The sequence below is a fragment of the Theropithecus gelada genome, chromosome 3 (genome assembly GCF_003255815.1).
Source record: "Theropithecus gelada isolate Dixy chromosome 3, Tgel_1.0, whole genome shotgun sequence".
Lineage (NCBI taxonomy): Eukaryota > Metazoa > Chordata > Mammalia > Primates > Cercopithecidae > Theropithecus > Theropithecus gelada.
In genome coordinates this window covers 67449706-67465900 of record NC_037670.1, presented here as the reverse complement: position 1 = coordinate 67465900, position 16195 = coordinate 67449706, and the positions used below count along the sequence as shown (strand labels likewise).

The 16195-nt window shown below is 48.5% G+C and overlaps 1 protein-coding gene across 1 annotated transcript in view; it reads left to right on the top strand.

Moving 5' to 3' along the window:
- The first annotated feature begins 15906 nt into the window (after positions 1 to 15906).
- Positions 15907 to 16195, top strand: part of ADCY1 (adenylate cyclase 1) — a 143889-nt gene continuing 143600 nt past the window's right edge. Inside the window, exon 1 of the mRNA XM_025379995.1 lies at positions 15907 to 15955. The gene's annotated coding sequence lies outside the window, so the exon portion shown is untranslated. The remainder of the gene's footprint in view (positions 15956 to 16195) is intronic.

Sequence of the window (16195 nt, the reverse complement as noted above, 5' to 3'; positions counted from 1 at the left end):
TCTAGGTTGAGAGGTATTGTTTTCTCAGTTCTTTGAAATTATAATCCATGTTTTATTACTTCTCTTTGTTGCTGTCAAAAAGTTTGTTTTCAGTTCACCTATTGCTCTTGCATAGGTGACAAGTCTTTCTCTTCTGACTGCTCTTATGATCTCCTGTTTACCACATTCTCTATTGGTGGTTCACTTTTGTAATTACACCTTTAGTTCCTTAAAATGTGATTCACCATTATCTTTTTTTTGAGACAGTGTCGTGCTCTGTCACCCAGGTTGGAGTACAATGGTGCCATCTCAGCTCACTGCAACCTCCATCTCCCGGGTTCAACCCATTCTCCCACCTCAGCCTCCCTAGTTGCTGGGATTACAGGTGCCCGCCACCATGCATGGCTAATTTTTGTATTTTTAGTAGAGAGGGGTTTCACCATGTTGACCAGGCTGGTCTTGAACTCCTGACCTTAGGTGATCTGCCCGCCTCAGCCTCCCAAAGTGCTGGGATCACAGGAGTGAGCCAATGTGCCTGACCTCACCATTATCTTATATTCTCTGTCTGATAATTACAACATCTTGGGTCTTTGAAGATCTAAATCTATCATTTGTTTTTCTGCTGGCTGTCACTCTCAGTAGTTTGTTTCCTTATATCTTTGATTATCTCTAGTGTGTTTATCTTAATCTGTGGAGTACTGGGGCCTAAATTTTGGATGCTTTCCCACAGAGAGTATTTAGGCTTCTACTGATAGCCAAGGGTACTTCTGATCTGATTCTCTAAGCAGATTCTTTCCTTTCTTCCCTCCCTCTTCCCTTTCTTAACTTTTGACAGGAAGCCTTTTTTTTTTTTTTTTTGAGACAGAGTCTTGCTCCATCGCCCAGGCTGGAGTGCAGTGGTATGATCTCAGCTCACTTCAACCTTCACCTCCCAGGTTCAAGAGATTCTCCTGCCTCCCAAGTAGCTGGGATTACAGGTGCATGCCACCATGCCCAGATAATTTTTGTATTTTTAGTAGAGATGGGGTTTCCTCGTGTTGTCCAGGCTGGTCTTGAGCTCCTGACCTCAGGTGATTAGCCTACCTTGGCCTCCCAAAGTGCTGGGATTACAGCTTGAGCCACCATGCCTGGCAAAAACTTTCAAACATACCAAAAAGTGGAAAAAGTTTTCATTGACTGAACCAATTCCATGAAAGTTATAGACACAGTGAAACTTCATCGCTGAGCACTTCAGCATGCATTGCCTAAAAATAGGGACATCAGTTCATCCTGCCAGGATCATTATCCATCTTAAGAAAATTAAGTCCACTGACCACTTAGTCATTCTATAGTATCATTCAAGACAAGGCCATGTTCACATTTCCATCACTGTTCCCCAAAGGCTCTATTATGGGCTTGCTTATATAAATTGGGATCCAATCAAGATTCTTAGGTTGCAACAGGTGGTCAGTATGTTTCTTTTATTCTAGAACAGTCCTCATGCCTTTTTGTATAAAATAGAAGGTTTTCTTTCCCTTCACACATAATCATCCAAATGGAAGTGAGTGGTCTAGGGCAGGCTCACCCACCTACATCATGGAATTCCATTCCTGGGTCCAAAGTGGTGGCTCCAGTTGTCATTTTCTACAGACATCAGGCAGGAAGAAAGGAGGAGTGGAAGAAGCACCCTCCTGCACCCCCTGCCCCCCAACAGTGGGGCCAATCCTCTCCTCCTGAAACTGCCTTTGCAGATTACGGCAGTGAGAGAAGGCTAGCCTGGCTGACTCCACCTTGCATCTAGCCTCACAGCCTGGCTCTCCTCACTCACTCCTGGGCATAGGCCAAGCTAACTACGGGAGGAATTTAGTTTATAGTTTAACTTTGAAACAAGGATGATAATAGTTTCTGTCTAAAACTGACCCCCTTCTTGTTTGGGGAGTGAAACTACCTTTGTAAAACTAATGGAAGTCTACAGGATTAGGATTATGGGAGGGGCCTGAATTCAGCTAAAATGTAGGCAGAGTTAAATGATAACCAGCCATTGTTTTCTAGCTTGCTTTTCCATCATCCTTTGCTGCTCAGAAGTCATGTGGCCGGTGGTCACAAGATTGGTGACTCTCCTAACTGCTCTTATGGAGACTAAGATTGATGTTTTGAGATGTTTTTCAGACTTTTGCATTATAATGGCCAACTGACTCCACCTGAACACATGACTCCTGACTCAACTGGTCCTGTGACCCCCACTCAGAGGCTGGCTTAGTGCACAAGGACAGGTTTTCTACCCCCCTATGATTTCATCCCCAACCAATCTGCAGCACCCATTCCCTAAACCCCTGCCCACCAAATTATCCATAAAATCCCTAGCCTCTAGGTTCTCAGGAGGCTGATTTGAGTAATTACTCTCACCCTTTTGTTTGGCTAGCTCTGTGATTATTAAACCTTTTCTCTACTGCAATGCCACTGTCTCAGTGAATTGATTTTATCTCAGTGGCAGGTAGGAAGAATCCATCAGGCAATTACACTTCTCCCCATGCCCACTTCCCTGCAGTGGGGCTCACCTTCTCTTCTTCCCTTCACCCACTCTCTTGCCCCCTCCCCCCCAGCGGGGCTGATGGTCTCCTCTTCCCCTCCCCTACTGTTACCGCTGCTGCAGCTGACCCTCTCCTCTTCCTATCTCCCACCCCTCTCAGTGGCTGATCCTGTCCTCAGAAGGCCCTGGCTGTGACAGTCTGGTTTCCCTCACTCCCCAGTCTCTCAGCACTTCCACAAAGGTCAATTAATCACTTCATTTGAGAGTCACGCTCCCCTTTACAGATGAAAAGGTTGAGACCTAGAGATTAGGGTCTCACCTGGACAGGTGAGCAGAAAGAGGGTGTGAAAGTAAGTAATTCAAAATTCAAGCTGTTAAAACTCTAAATTATTTTGATTATGGAGCCTGAGTCATGTGACGACACCTGTAACCTAGGCAAATGCAAACTTTTGTTCCTCTGATTACAAAGTTAAGTCTTTCTATTGCCTGCATTGTTTTGAAAAACATTGTAAACGGCCAAAGGGCACAAGGAAGACCCCTTTTCTCTCGGCTGCTGATTTTCATTGTGGATTAACCTCTCTCTTACCTTTCTCACCCAAAACTTCATGGCTATCACATTGTGTTAAGATAGAATGCTAAGGGAGCCACAGTGGCTCAGGACAATTGCACTGACACTCGGGGAGGCGAGGCTACACGTTTGAGGCCAGCCTGGTCAACATTGATTAAAAAAAAAAAATTAAAAAAAGGCCAGGCGCAGTGGCTCACACCTGTACTCCCAGTACTTTGGGAGGTCGAGGCGGATGGATCACAAGGTCAGGAGTTGAGACCAGCCTGACCAATATGGTGAAACTCCATCTCCACTAAAAATACAAAAAAATTAGCCAGGCGTGGTGGCACATGCCTGTAATCCCAGCTACTCAGGAAGCTGAGGCAGGAGAATTGCTTGAATCCGGGAAGTGGAGGTTGCAGTGAGCTGAGATCATGCCACTGCACTCTAGCCTGGGTGACAGAGTGAGACTCGGTCTCAAAGAAAAAAAATGCTAAATATGATATATAAATATGATATTTTAAATTGGAAATAAAATGAAAACCAGTTATAAAGAAAACAAACCACACGGGGAAAAAAAAGAAGCCAAACAATAACTAATCAGTTTGTTATAACTCATAAACTAGCCTTGTATAGAAAATGTCGTGATGCTATAAAATTGCTTCATCTTCTTCCTATATAAGCAATAATGTTGCTTTTAACTTTGGAGCACTGACCCCATTTATCTGGAGTTTGTGTGTCCTGTTGTGGCCATCCCCAGCTTTTTGCTTCAAGAACTCTTTAAAATGGGATTCTGGCCCTTTTGATTATTTCAGGTTGACAAGGTCAAGGGCAAATAATAAACCTGTGGAGTGTGCACTGGCAGACACTGAGCTTGGCAGATTTTCATAAAGCGAATGCCCTCTCCAAGTAACTCCCTCTAAAACTAAGGTACAGCACCCAGGAGCATCTCTAAGGCCTGCCTGGCATGCTCAAGGGCACAGGTGTGTGGCCCAGGGCCGGGGCACAGGAGGCTGGGGTTTTGGGGCCATGTTTCTCCCACTCCACTAGCCAAGAGCCAGCATGATCTGATGTTGCTACATGTTTCAGGCCATTCTTGCATTGCTATAAAGAAATACCCATGCTGGGTAATTTGGCTCATGGTTTTACAGTCTTTACAGGAGGAATGGTGCTGGCATCTGCTTCTGGGGAGCCTTCAGGGAGCTTTTACTCAGATGCAAGGTGAAGTGGGAGCAGAGACCATCACATGGTAAGAGCTGGAGCAAGAGTGAGGAATGGGTGAGGGTGCCACACACTTTCAAACAACAAGATCTCATGAGAAATTATTCACCATCACAAGGACAGCACCAAGCAATGAGGGACCTGCCCCCATGACCCGAGCTCCTCCCACCAGGCCCCACTTCCAACATGGGATTACATTTCAACATGAGATTTGGAGGAGACAAATATCCAAACTATATTACTGCACCCTTGTCAGCACTTCTGAATTGAGCCATTCTCCTGGGCACACATGTAATGGCATCTCCTTGGAGTTTTAATTCTCTCATGATGACTTCAGTAGCATTTTGACTCTTGCAGTTTCTCCCTGTGAATGTTAATTAAGGAGCAATAACTAACCAGTTACCCCCTGCCTGTGTGAAGCACCAGAAGAAAAGCTGGTGAAAGAAAAGACAGAGACTTTGTCAGGAGAAGTTTGTCAGGGCTTGGCAAAGGTTTGCATGAGCCAACCCCACTGCTCTGGGCTTCTATTCCTTTGAGTTGCAAGTGAAAGTTTTCTGGCAAATGCATTGGTAAAAGTATGTGCGAATATTAATAACATATATATACACACACATATGTGTGTGTGTGTGTGTATGTGTGTATGCGATCTTGGATTATTGAAACCTCTGCCTCCCGGGTTCAAGCAATTCTCCTGCCTCAGCCTCCCTAGTAGCTGGGATTAACAGGTGTGCACCATGATGCCTGGCTAATTTTTGTATTTTTAGTAGAGACAGGGTTTCAACATGTTGGCCAGGCTCGTCTCAAACTCCTGACCTCAGATGATCCGTCTGCCTCCGACTCCCAAATTGCTGGAATTACAGGCGTGAGCCACCACGCCCCACAGAAATACATATATTTGGTCTCTGTCCACACATATGTGTTTCCTGGCACACAGTTCCTAGAACCCTTGGAATCTCTGAAGTGGTAAGTGTCTTTGTATTTTGATGAGATTCCTGGTGGCTGGGGACACCTATATAGCTTCAGGATGGGGACTGGTTGCCAGGGGAACCAATCCTGTAGTTAGAGGGTTGGAACTTTCAGCCCTGCCTTTGAACTCTGGGGAGGGGAGAGTGGCTGATGGTTGGGTTGATCACCAATGGCCAACTGTGTAATCAATCTTGGTTATATAATAAAACCTCCAAAAGGACAGAGTTCAGAGAGCTCACGCACTGGTGAACAAGAACATATCCAGGTGCTAGAAGGATGGCACACGCCAAAACTCTACAGAGACAGAAGCTCCTGTGCTCGTGTAGCAGGACGAGCCACAGACAAAACTCCTCAGACACCGAGTTAAAGAAGGAAGGGGTTTATTCGGCTGGGGGCATCAGCAAGACTCCTGTCTCAACAGCCGAGCTCCCTGAGTGAGCAATTCCTGTCCCTTTTAAGGGCTCACAACTCTAAGGGCGTGAACGTGAGAGAGTCATGATTGGTTGAGCAAGCAGGGGGTACGTGACTGGGGGTTGCATGCACCGGTAATTAGATGGGAACAAAACAAGACAGAGATTTTCACAGTGCATTTCTATACAATGTCTGTAATCTATAGATAACATAACCGATTAGGTCAGGGGTCGATCTTTAACTACCAGGCCCAGGGTGTGGCGCCGGGCTGTCTGCCTGTAGATTTCATTTCTGCCTTTTAGTTTTTACTTCTTCTTTCTTTGGAGGCAGAAATTGGGCATAAGATGATATGAGGGGTGGTCTCCTCCCTTACTTGGAACCCTTCCAAACCTCACCCTTCAGATCTCTTCATCTGGCTGTTCATTTTTATCTTTTCATACATCTTTTGCAATAAATTGGTAACTTAATAAATACACTGTTTTCCTGGGTTCTGTGAACCACTCTAGCAAATGATGGAAACTGAGATGGGGGTTGTGAGGGGTTGTGAGAACCTCCAATTTGTAATCAAGTTGGACGGAAGGTGTGGGTGACCTGAGGGCCTATTACTTAAGATTGGTGCCTGAAGTAGTGGCAGTCTATGGGACCAAGATCTTAACTTGTGGGGTCTGAGGCCAACTCCAGCTAGATAGTGTCAGAATTGAATTGAATTGTTCCACTCCAGCTGGTGGTGTGGAAAAAAACTCATACATTTTGATAACCAGAAATATTTTGTGTTGAGTATAAATATACAGTTGGGAAAAATAGTGGTTTTTTCCTACATACTTTGCAAGGACGACAAGTGATTCGGAGGGGGCCCAGTGTCCCATGGAGAACAGCAAGGTACGTATAGAGAAGGCAAGGAACAGATCAAGAGTCCCCAGTGGGGGATGCAGGTGACTGGAAGGCAGGTGTGCTGGGGGAGGGAGTGCCCGGGCCTGAGATAGCACTGTCAGGATTCCACCAGGATTCCCATAAGTGGGTTTCCTGGCTGCAGCATTCCTCCAATGCATTCAAACACAGCATTTCTTTTTTTAGGGTTTTCCCCAGGACTTGTGTGCTGTAAAAACACACTCTAGGGGATGCTTTGAGGCACTAGGAAGTCATCAATTTTTTTTAGAGCAAGAAATGGATAAGACCTTCTCTACATTTTAGGAAAAATGTGCTGGTTACTGAGTGGCGGAGGGAGAGGAGGCTGGAGGCAGAGGGCAACTGGCGGCAGCTCCAGAGGTCCTGGCAGGAATTGGCGAAGACCTGAATGAAGGCAGCAGCGGTGGGCAAGGGGCGGAGACGCACAGGAGGAAGCTATTTCAGGATACATCTATAGGACTTGGTGACAGATTGGGTATGGGGAGGAGAGGGAGGCATGGAGTGTGGCTGCCGGGTTCCTGGCTGGGGTTAGGTGGTGTATGGAGATGCAAAGAATCCAGAATGGGTTGGCTGGGGTCCTGGCTCCTATTCATCATCACATGCTGACATGGGCATTGTAACGAACCTTCTATGTGATCGGAGCTGTCACCCTTTCCTGACTCTTTAGCATGAGAAGGGTCACTTTAGCCAGAAGCCTAAAAGCAGCCAGTGGGGACCACGCTGGACACAGGTCCAGGGACAGGAGTGAGGCTCTGCCGAGCTGTCTGCTGAGACGCTGGGCCTCTCCATGAACCTCACGGCTCATCTCTCAGGTCCCTTCAGTGCAGCCACTGCATTTATACAGTCTAAGTCCCTTTCCCTTAAAGGAGATGCAACATTTATTTTAAAATCTTTCTGAGGTTTTGGTTTTCCTCTTAATCCCAAATGGCCTTTTAAGCTTCTGGCTCCTATATTTAACCTATCTAATGAGATTTCTTTTCCAGTAATTCCTGAAACTGGTAATCTCTAATTGGGTCAAATTCTCTACCCACAAGCCAGCGATTCTATTTTTAGTGCAAATCCTCAGGCTGAAGCTCCTCCGGCCTTTCAGACGCAGCTGTCAGAGCCGACTTTCCGCCGTGCTCCGCTCTTCCGAGCCAGACCCTGTTTTGAATATTTTCCCAGTGCATTTCAGAGTAGGCTGACTGTCCGGCCCTCCTGGCCTCCTCTCCATCTTCGGCCCCCAGGATGGCTTACACAAATCCACTTAGCGCTCATCAGCTTAGGTCTCCAGTGTTACCATAAATAACTGAGTCCAGGCGGCCAGCTTGGGGAAAGCACCTGAGCCCTCCCCATTCCTGTTGCCTTTTGTCCCAGTTGTGGGTGATCCACCTGGGAGAAGGACACGTAACACAGCAGAAAGACAACCCCAGCTTCTGTTACCAAGAGCGTTGTTGACCCTGAAAGTCGCTGGGGATTTGGAGAATTTCTTTCTTCCGTCCTCATTTGGCCAGGGGACTCCGCCCATTCTGAGGATGCCTGCAGGCCCCCCAATCCTGCCCGCAGCCTTCTTGGGTGCTTCCAAGTGGGAAGTGGCCCCTTTTCCAAGCCCTGATATCAGTGTCCTCACCAGTGTCAGATTTTACCGCCCTGGGTGCTGCTTGCTCTCCTGCCTCCCCACCTCCCCCTCCCCCACCACCCCCGCCCCCCCGCACTGTGAGCTCCCGGAGGGCAGGGTGGGCCCTGCCTCTAGCTCTGTGTCTCCGCAACTGTGCACAGTGTGTCCTAGGCAAGTAACTGACCTTTCTCACAAGGCTGCCCTCAGGGGGCCTCTGCCTGGGGAGACCCTGGCTCCAGCTCCTGTTTGAGATGCACACATCTCAGCTCAGCTTCAGGGGCCAGGGAGAGCGCGAGTTGAGTTTGGTATGGGTGTGCACGTGACTAGAGTCCCCCATGTTGAGCCGATTGCCAAGGGGACCAGGGCCAGGAAAGCCCCAGCCCTGTTTCTTTAAAAGCAAGGATGCTGGTGAGAAGGGAGGCAGGCTCAGGGTGTCCGTGGTTTCTCATCCCCTGTCTAGCCTTTCCCCCAGTGTCTTTATCCCTCAGCAGTCTCTGCTAAGCAACAGCACTCCTCTGGGCTGTGTCCACAATGAGACTCTGCTCTCTCTGGAAGTTTCTTTCCAACTTCCCACCCTTACAGAGACACTCAAAAGGATACCAGACCAATTTCACCTTCACCTCACAAACCTCAAGTCCTGGATTTGGGAAAACATTCCTAATTTCAAACAATTTGACCACTGGTAGTCTCTGGATGTGGCTTGATTTTGATTCACGAAAATAGAGTCACCATATCCATAATTTTTCCCTTCTGTTGACTTTTGCCAGACTTTCCATGATGGTTAAGGTTATTGTCAACTTGACTGGGCCACAGTGCCCAGGTAAATTTGTAGTCAGACATTATTCTGTACATTTCTGTGAAAGTGTTTTGGGAAGAAATTCACATTTAAATCAGTGGACTTTGAGTGAAGTAGCGTGCACTCCTTAATGTGGGTAGATGTCAGCTGATCAGCTAAAGCCTGAAGAGAACAAAAAGACCAACCTTCCCCAAGGAAGAAGGAATTCTCTCACAGATGGACATTAGACTTGAACTGCAGCATGGGCTCTTCCCTGGGTCTCCAGCCTGCCAGCCCGCCCTTCAGATTTTGTACTTACCAGCTTCCATAATTACATGAGCCAATTTGGTAATATAAATCTATTTTTCCAAATATATATGTGTGTGTGTGTGTGTGTGTGTGTGTAGATATATATATGTACATATATATATATACACCCCCCCACACACACATACACACATACACATATCCTATTAGTTCTGTTTCTCTGGGATGCCCTGACTAATATACTCCCCCTGTCTGGCAGACTCCAGATATTACCATAAAGTGTCCTTCCTGAGAGAGCTGTGTGAACATTGTTCGTAATCAACCAGGAGGTGCTGGAAGAAAGCAGGCAAGTTGTGGCCTGGTTGTACAAATGCTCCTGAGTGATGTGATGCTCAGCAGGGAAGGACCCTCGGGCAGCTGCAGCTTCTCTCAATGCCACATTCCCTGAGCACCTTTGGGCATCCTGGTCATGCCTGCCAAGAAATTGCTGTCCATCGAAAACACACCCAAACAGGATATGTGGCAAAGACTGGGCACTACTTATAAAGTCAGCAGTCATTCCCAAGACCATCTGGGACAAGGAAAAGCCTGTCCCGAGAATCCACACTCAAGGCTGACATCCTTGATGGAAACTCACATAGAACATGGACAGAGATGGACCTCAGGAAGCCCCCTGAGGGTGATGTCCCCCCAGCTAGCTCCACTTTTTGACTGGAGGAGTCCTAAACAGATATACATGCCATGATTTCTAATTTGCAGCATCCCAGGGACCATACACCATGTTTTCCACCAGACAGGAGAGCTCACCTTCACACTCAGAAGTGGAGAATTGCAGTTCCTTAGCATACCTGCTGTAAATCTAATTTCTTTTGAATTTAGTAGAAAGAAATTGCAATTAAAAAGAACAAGACCAAGATGCACCTGCTTTAGGCTCTTGAGTGGTGTGTGACGTACATCAGGGAAGATAGCTCTGCCTTAGGAAAACCCGAGTGGGCATGGGTGGGCTGGAATTACCTGCTGTCTCCACCCAAGAGTTGAAACAGAATGGAACAGATAGGCTTCAGGGCTCTGCATAAGGATAGTATCGGGATGTTAAAGTTTTTGCTGGAAGTTAAAGAAGCTGGTGCATCAGTAAGCCTGAAATGGGGAGGGGGGGAAAAGAAAGGGTCTCAAAGGGACTTGTGGGACATCAGGGTCCTAGTGCACTGGGGCTATAGAGTCCTGGCAAATGAAGTCTTAGGACTCCCGTATCTTACGTTCAGTTTGAAAATATCTCCCCTGAGCAGTGCTGTGTTCCCTCTTTCTCTCATCCTTTGTGAAGTTTGCTGTGCAGAAGAGCTTTGTTTGCTCTTAGAAGATAAAGGAATGTTAGAGGATAAAGGGATGAGGGGAAGGTGCATGGTGGGAGAAGACAGGAGTAAGAGGCCATCAAAGAAATGCAAGCCCCACCCATTCTTGCAGATGTTGGGGACACTGGTTTTCTTTCAACACAAGGGAAAATCCTCTGCTGGCCCCAGGGGAGAAGGTCATGTTGTAAACCAGCAGGACTGGGGACCACAGAATGCTGGCAATGGCTACTCATGGAATCGTGGAGATCAGTGCCCTCGTGCCACATGGGGCCTGAGGTTCCAGAGGCATCTCCAGCTGTGGGTTGAGTGAGATCATATTTACAGTAATCAATCCAATGTCCAGCACTCAGGCCTGGCCTGATGCACAGTCTCTAGCCTCCACCATGGTCCCCGTCCCAGGGTCATCCAGACCCTTCCACCCTGGCCCATGGCTGACATCCACTGCTGTGAGACTACTTGTGGTCTCAGCAGTGCAACACAGAAACTTCACAGGGACTCCAGCTCCGTGTAGGAGGGGAGAGAAGCTTCTGCCCACCCAGTGTCAGGGTACCATGCCCTGCCCCTCTGGGAATACAGGTCTCCCTGCTGCTGTTCTAGCCCTTCCTTTTTGGGGCTGAGAACTCTCACAGAACACAGCATGGCCTTGATAACTTGCAGCTCCTCATGCACTGTTATCTCCTAAATCCATTGCTGCATTCCCTCAATTTGCACCGCCTTACCCTGGTGCAGCCCCCACCGCCCCCCGCCCCCCAACCTCCCACATTTGGACCTGGGCAATAGCCTCCTCATTCAGTCTTCTCAGAGAGCAGCATGAGGGCCAGATGCTGACCAGCTGCCACCTCACCATCATGACCCCTTTTCTGCATGTTGGGGTGCACCCAAGCCATGCCAGAGCCATGCTCTTTTGGCTCCTTTCTCTAGAAGAACCAGGTATATTTATGGTCACATATTTAGGATTCTTGGGTTAGTATCTGCCTCTCCCACATGGCCAGGGCTCCTGATAGAGTGGACCCCCACCTGCTCTGCTCAGTGCTGTATTATAAGTGACAAGGACCATACATAAACTTCCTTCTACCAACAAGTTCTCCCTGCAAAGCAGGACACAAAATCATGTTTATCTGACTCCTGATGTCCGTTAGTCCAGCCTGAGACCAGGGCATGGCATTGAGGACAATGAGACCTCCAGGACCCACGAGCATTATCCACAGTCACATGGAGGTGAATGGCAGAGCCAGCTCTGAAGGCTCACTCAGTCCTCTCACTCAGTCTGCTTCCCATGATGCAAGGGAACTCCACACAGTGCAAAACCGTGATGCTTGGAGTGGCCGAATTAGTGAGACCAGATCTTGCTGCCTTTATGCACACGGGCTGCTGCTGACTCACCCTCCAGCCCCTTTACCCAGTTGTAGCTCCTGCCTTTAGATCTGGGACCCTTCCACTGGGTTCCAGCTGCCTGGGTAGTGCCCTCCCTCCCAGGTTCTAGGAGTGGAGGAAATGGGTGACCAGCAATCCTCACCATGGTCATGTAGCCTGGCCAAACCAGGCAGGGTGACCTGGGCCAGTAGCAGGAGTCACCACCCAGTGGCTCTCCCCAGACGCCAGAGCTGTGGGTCTGACTGAGCTCAGCTGTTTCCTGCTGATTGTGGACGTGATTCTGCCATTGCTGGCCCTTCTATTATGACAGCCAACACAGTCATAGTTCTGGATTAAGGTAACTTGAGTTGGCGTTTTCTGTCACTTTTTGACTGAAGGAGTCCTAAACAGATGTACATGCCATGGTTTCTAATTGCCATCTACAAGGGAATTAAAGACCCCTTCATTTGTCCCCACATACTCCAAGAGGAAATACTTAGAAGGGCTGGGTCCCACACTGTGTCTTGCATCAGATGAAGTCAGGTGTTGGGAGCTGCCCCTATGAAGGGAAGAGTTGGGGAGGAGGCTGCATCTTAGGACCTGATCTGTCTGGGCTGAGCCTCACTGATGTCAGCTGGTTTCCAGTGTTTCACTGTTTTGAGCCTGTTGTCTGGATCATTTGATTACCTAGAAAGTGCTGTGACAAAATTAACTTTACTGACTATCCTATAGACACAAATCAACAACCTCTTTCCTAAACAGCCTCATTTCCACAAGTGGCTCAGAGTCAATCGACCATATATAGAGGCTGCTGTCTCTTTTACAAATTCACAAGGGAAATTTGTCCCAAAAGACAAAGCGGGAATGGAGTACGATACACACTCATCTGGAAGCCAAATGTCTGACCAAAGTGAGTGGAAATCAATGGGCTCTCCCACGACAGAAGCTGGTTAGCTGGCTTCCCTGGCTGTCATGGCTGCTGTCCAGATGCCTAAATGGATATATTTCGCTCTAAGAGTTTGAATGACACTCACCCATTTCTGTCTACCCAGAACACTGAATTGTTAGAGGAAAAATTGTTGACAGGGCTGGTTGCTCTGCTTTGTACTTTGTGCATATAAAGTACAGGCTCTGTGTGCATGCGGGCCTCTCTTCCGACGATAACCCTGGGGGCTAGGTGCTAAATTCCCAACCTACAGAAGAGGAGAAGCACAGAGAGGTTGAGTAACTTGCTAAAAGTCACAGTTTGGAGGGGTAGTGTTGAGATGTTAGCCCAACAACCCACCTCAGGGGTCCACACTCTTTTAGCCATGATATCATGTAGTTTCCCCTGTGGTGGCTGTGAACTGGATCAGATGGGCTGAGGCTCCATGCTGGGCCCACCCTGCACCATCTCCATGATCTGGGCAATTCATTTAGCTTCTACAAAGGCCAGGACCTTCAACAGTTATGGGGCTCCAATACAAAGGTAGACTAGAGAGATCTGTAAATGGTGAAAAGCCACACCCAGTGGTGTTATTGTAGCAAGAAGCACTGCACAGAAAACCAAATACCATGTGTTCTTACTTGTAGGCGGGAGCTAAACATTAAATATACATGGACAAAAGGATGAGAACCATAGACACTGGGGACTGCTAGATGGGGAGGGAGGGGGACATAGACTGGAAAACTACCTATTGGGCACTGTGCTTATTACTTGGGAGATAGGATCTGTACCCCAAACCTCAGCATCATGAAATATGTCAGACATGAGAATGACATGTAAACCACACCACACCATGTAGCCCTGGATACTTTATTAGGACAAGCATGTGTGGAAATAAGCAAAGGGTACTGTACATATGAGTAAACCTCTTTCCGTCCAAACCCTAATCTAAATCCTTATAACCTCGTTTGAAAGCAATTGCTGCCAATCTTGCCAATGATTTTTTTTTTTTTTTTTTAAAGAGACAGGCTCTTGTTAAAAGAGAAGTCACCTAGGCTGGAGTGTAAGATCATGGTTCACTGCAGCCTCAAACTCCTGGGCTCAAGTATTCCTCCCACCTTAGCCTCTCTTAAAACTCATTTGCCACTGGGAATACAGATATGTACCATCACACTCAGCTAATTTTTAAATTTTTTGTTGAGATGAGGCCTCCTTATGTTGCTCAGGCTGCTCTCGTATTCTTGGACTCAAATGATCTCCCTGCCTTGGCCTCCCAAAGTGCCGGGATTACAGGCATGAGCCACTGCACCCGTTTGAATGTCATTCTTTGAGTGAGGACAGAGTTGAGAGCCAAAACAGGTAAAAAGAAGGTGCCATTTATTTGTAAACTTTGCACCCAGATAACTTTATCATATGTTTTTCATTTTCATGTAGTTTGATCATTTTGGATATTTTTTAGCTTTTCTTTAATAAAAGTGTTAGGGATACAAAAATATACCACACCACTTAACAAGAAAATCTTCACTTCAATCTTAACACTTGAAAAGAAAAATCTTGCAGACTTTGCTACTATTTGGGGATAAGCAGGGGACTAGTGGATAGAAGAAGGTGCCTTCTCAAGTCAGTGACAGAGGTTGGGCCATGCCATCTTTTCAGAGCCAGTGCTGCCCTCTGAGGGCTTCAGCTCAAAGAGGGGAGGAAGACAAATGAACTGAAAATGAGGCTACAGAGCGGTGGGTATGAATTTTCATGGAAGACTGGGACTGGGGAGAAAGCAATGGGCTGTGCCAGAAGGAACCAGAAAGGTTTCAGAAAGGATGTTCTGTTGGGGATGCTATTCCAGGAGGAGGGACCAGCTGTCATCAAGTGTCTGCTGGGGGCCTTTGGTGTGAGCTACTGCGGACAAGGGATGGGAAAGTGCCCCTACTCTAGACAAAACCCAGAGGTGTCATCATCTGCAACTATTAAGTTGAAGTATATGAAAGAGTTGACATGTGACAACTTTGGCCCTTTTACAAAAATGGCAATTTTGTATGGTTCAACCTGACACCGATTCCAGATAAAATGGAAATGCCTCAAATTCTAATCTTTGTTCCGTATAACAACACGTGGAATCCCTGAGAGTCACTGGAATCCCTGGGGCATTTCTAAAATAGACCAATGCCTGGGCGAGATCCCTTAAATCCGGGTTTCTGGGAGTGGGGCCTTCTGCAGGGGGCCTAGCTTCCTGGTCTCCATGATTTCATGGGATCCCAGTTCCTGGTCTATCCATACTGAGGGGACGAGAAGCAGCCGGGTAATGGAGGAGGCAGGGGTTCTTGCAGTGGCTACTCCTCTCCAGGCCCCCTGGAGGGAGCTGATCATCAGGGATCCTCACTGTAAGGGGGATGCAGGCAGCCTAGGGGCCTGTACCCCAGGGGCCGGCTGAGCACCAAATGACATCATGTACTTGAAGCACCAGCACAAAGTTGTCTCCCTCACAGTGAATGAATGTAAGCAGTGGAATTTGACTTGCGGGTTTTAACCCCCATGCGTCAGCGGGTCCTTTTCTCCCAATTGTCCTGCTAGAAGAAAACATTTCGCTCTCTCTTGGGCAACGCTCCTCGTTAAGGCAAACAGCAGCGCCCCTTTTCCTTTCATCTCTTGCCCCATCTCTGCACCTACAGCCTCACACCTTCTTCCCAGGACACAGCACTGCCAGGACCCCATCCTGGTTCAGTTCAGTAACCACGAGGAACCCCTCGGGCCGACTCCCGGGACTTTGTTTCTTGGACTTCACGCCGCCCGCCGCCGCCCCAGCACAGCTCCCGCAGCCCACACCCGAGTGGCTGGGGGTGGGGGGTCCCGCGTGCGCGTGGAAGGGACGTACGCCCCAGGCCTCCACCTTCTTCCTGACCCCGGGGGTCCTTGGACATCGATTCCCTGTCTCGCAGGGGCGAGGGCCCTGGGTTCGAAGTCAGACGCGGGGCCCCTCTCAAATCGAGTGGCCTGGTTTTATTGAGGGGGGAAGGCACATATTTTCCAGGATTAACTCCCCCCGCAACAGGGAATTTCGCAGGATTTCAGCATTTTTGACTCCCCAGGTGACGCCAAGAGGGTGGGTTCCACTGTGCACGGTGGGGAAACTGAGGCTTGGAAGGGACAAGGCAGGTACTTGAGGTCACGCGGCTCCTCCGGCGGGCGGGAACGCAGGACCAGGAGTTGGGGCGCGGGCTGTGCGCGCCCAGGTTCGCGGCTCCCGGGGCTTGGCTGTCGCAGCGCGGTCGCCGCCGAGGACCACGGTCGGGGCGCGGGCGGGCTCCAGTGCGCAGGCGCGGCGGGCGGGAGGGGACGCGCTCCGGGCGCGCGCGCGGGGCAGCCGGCGCCCCAACTCCGCCCGCCCCGCGCCCC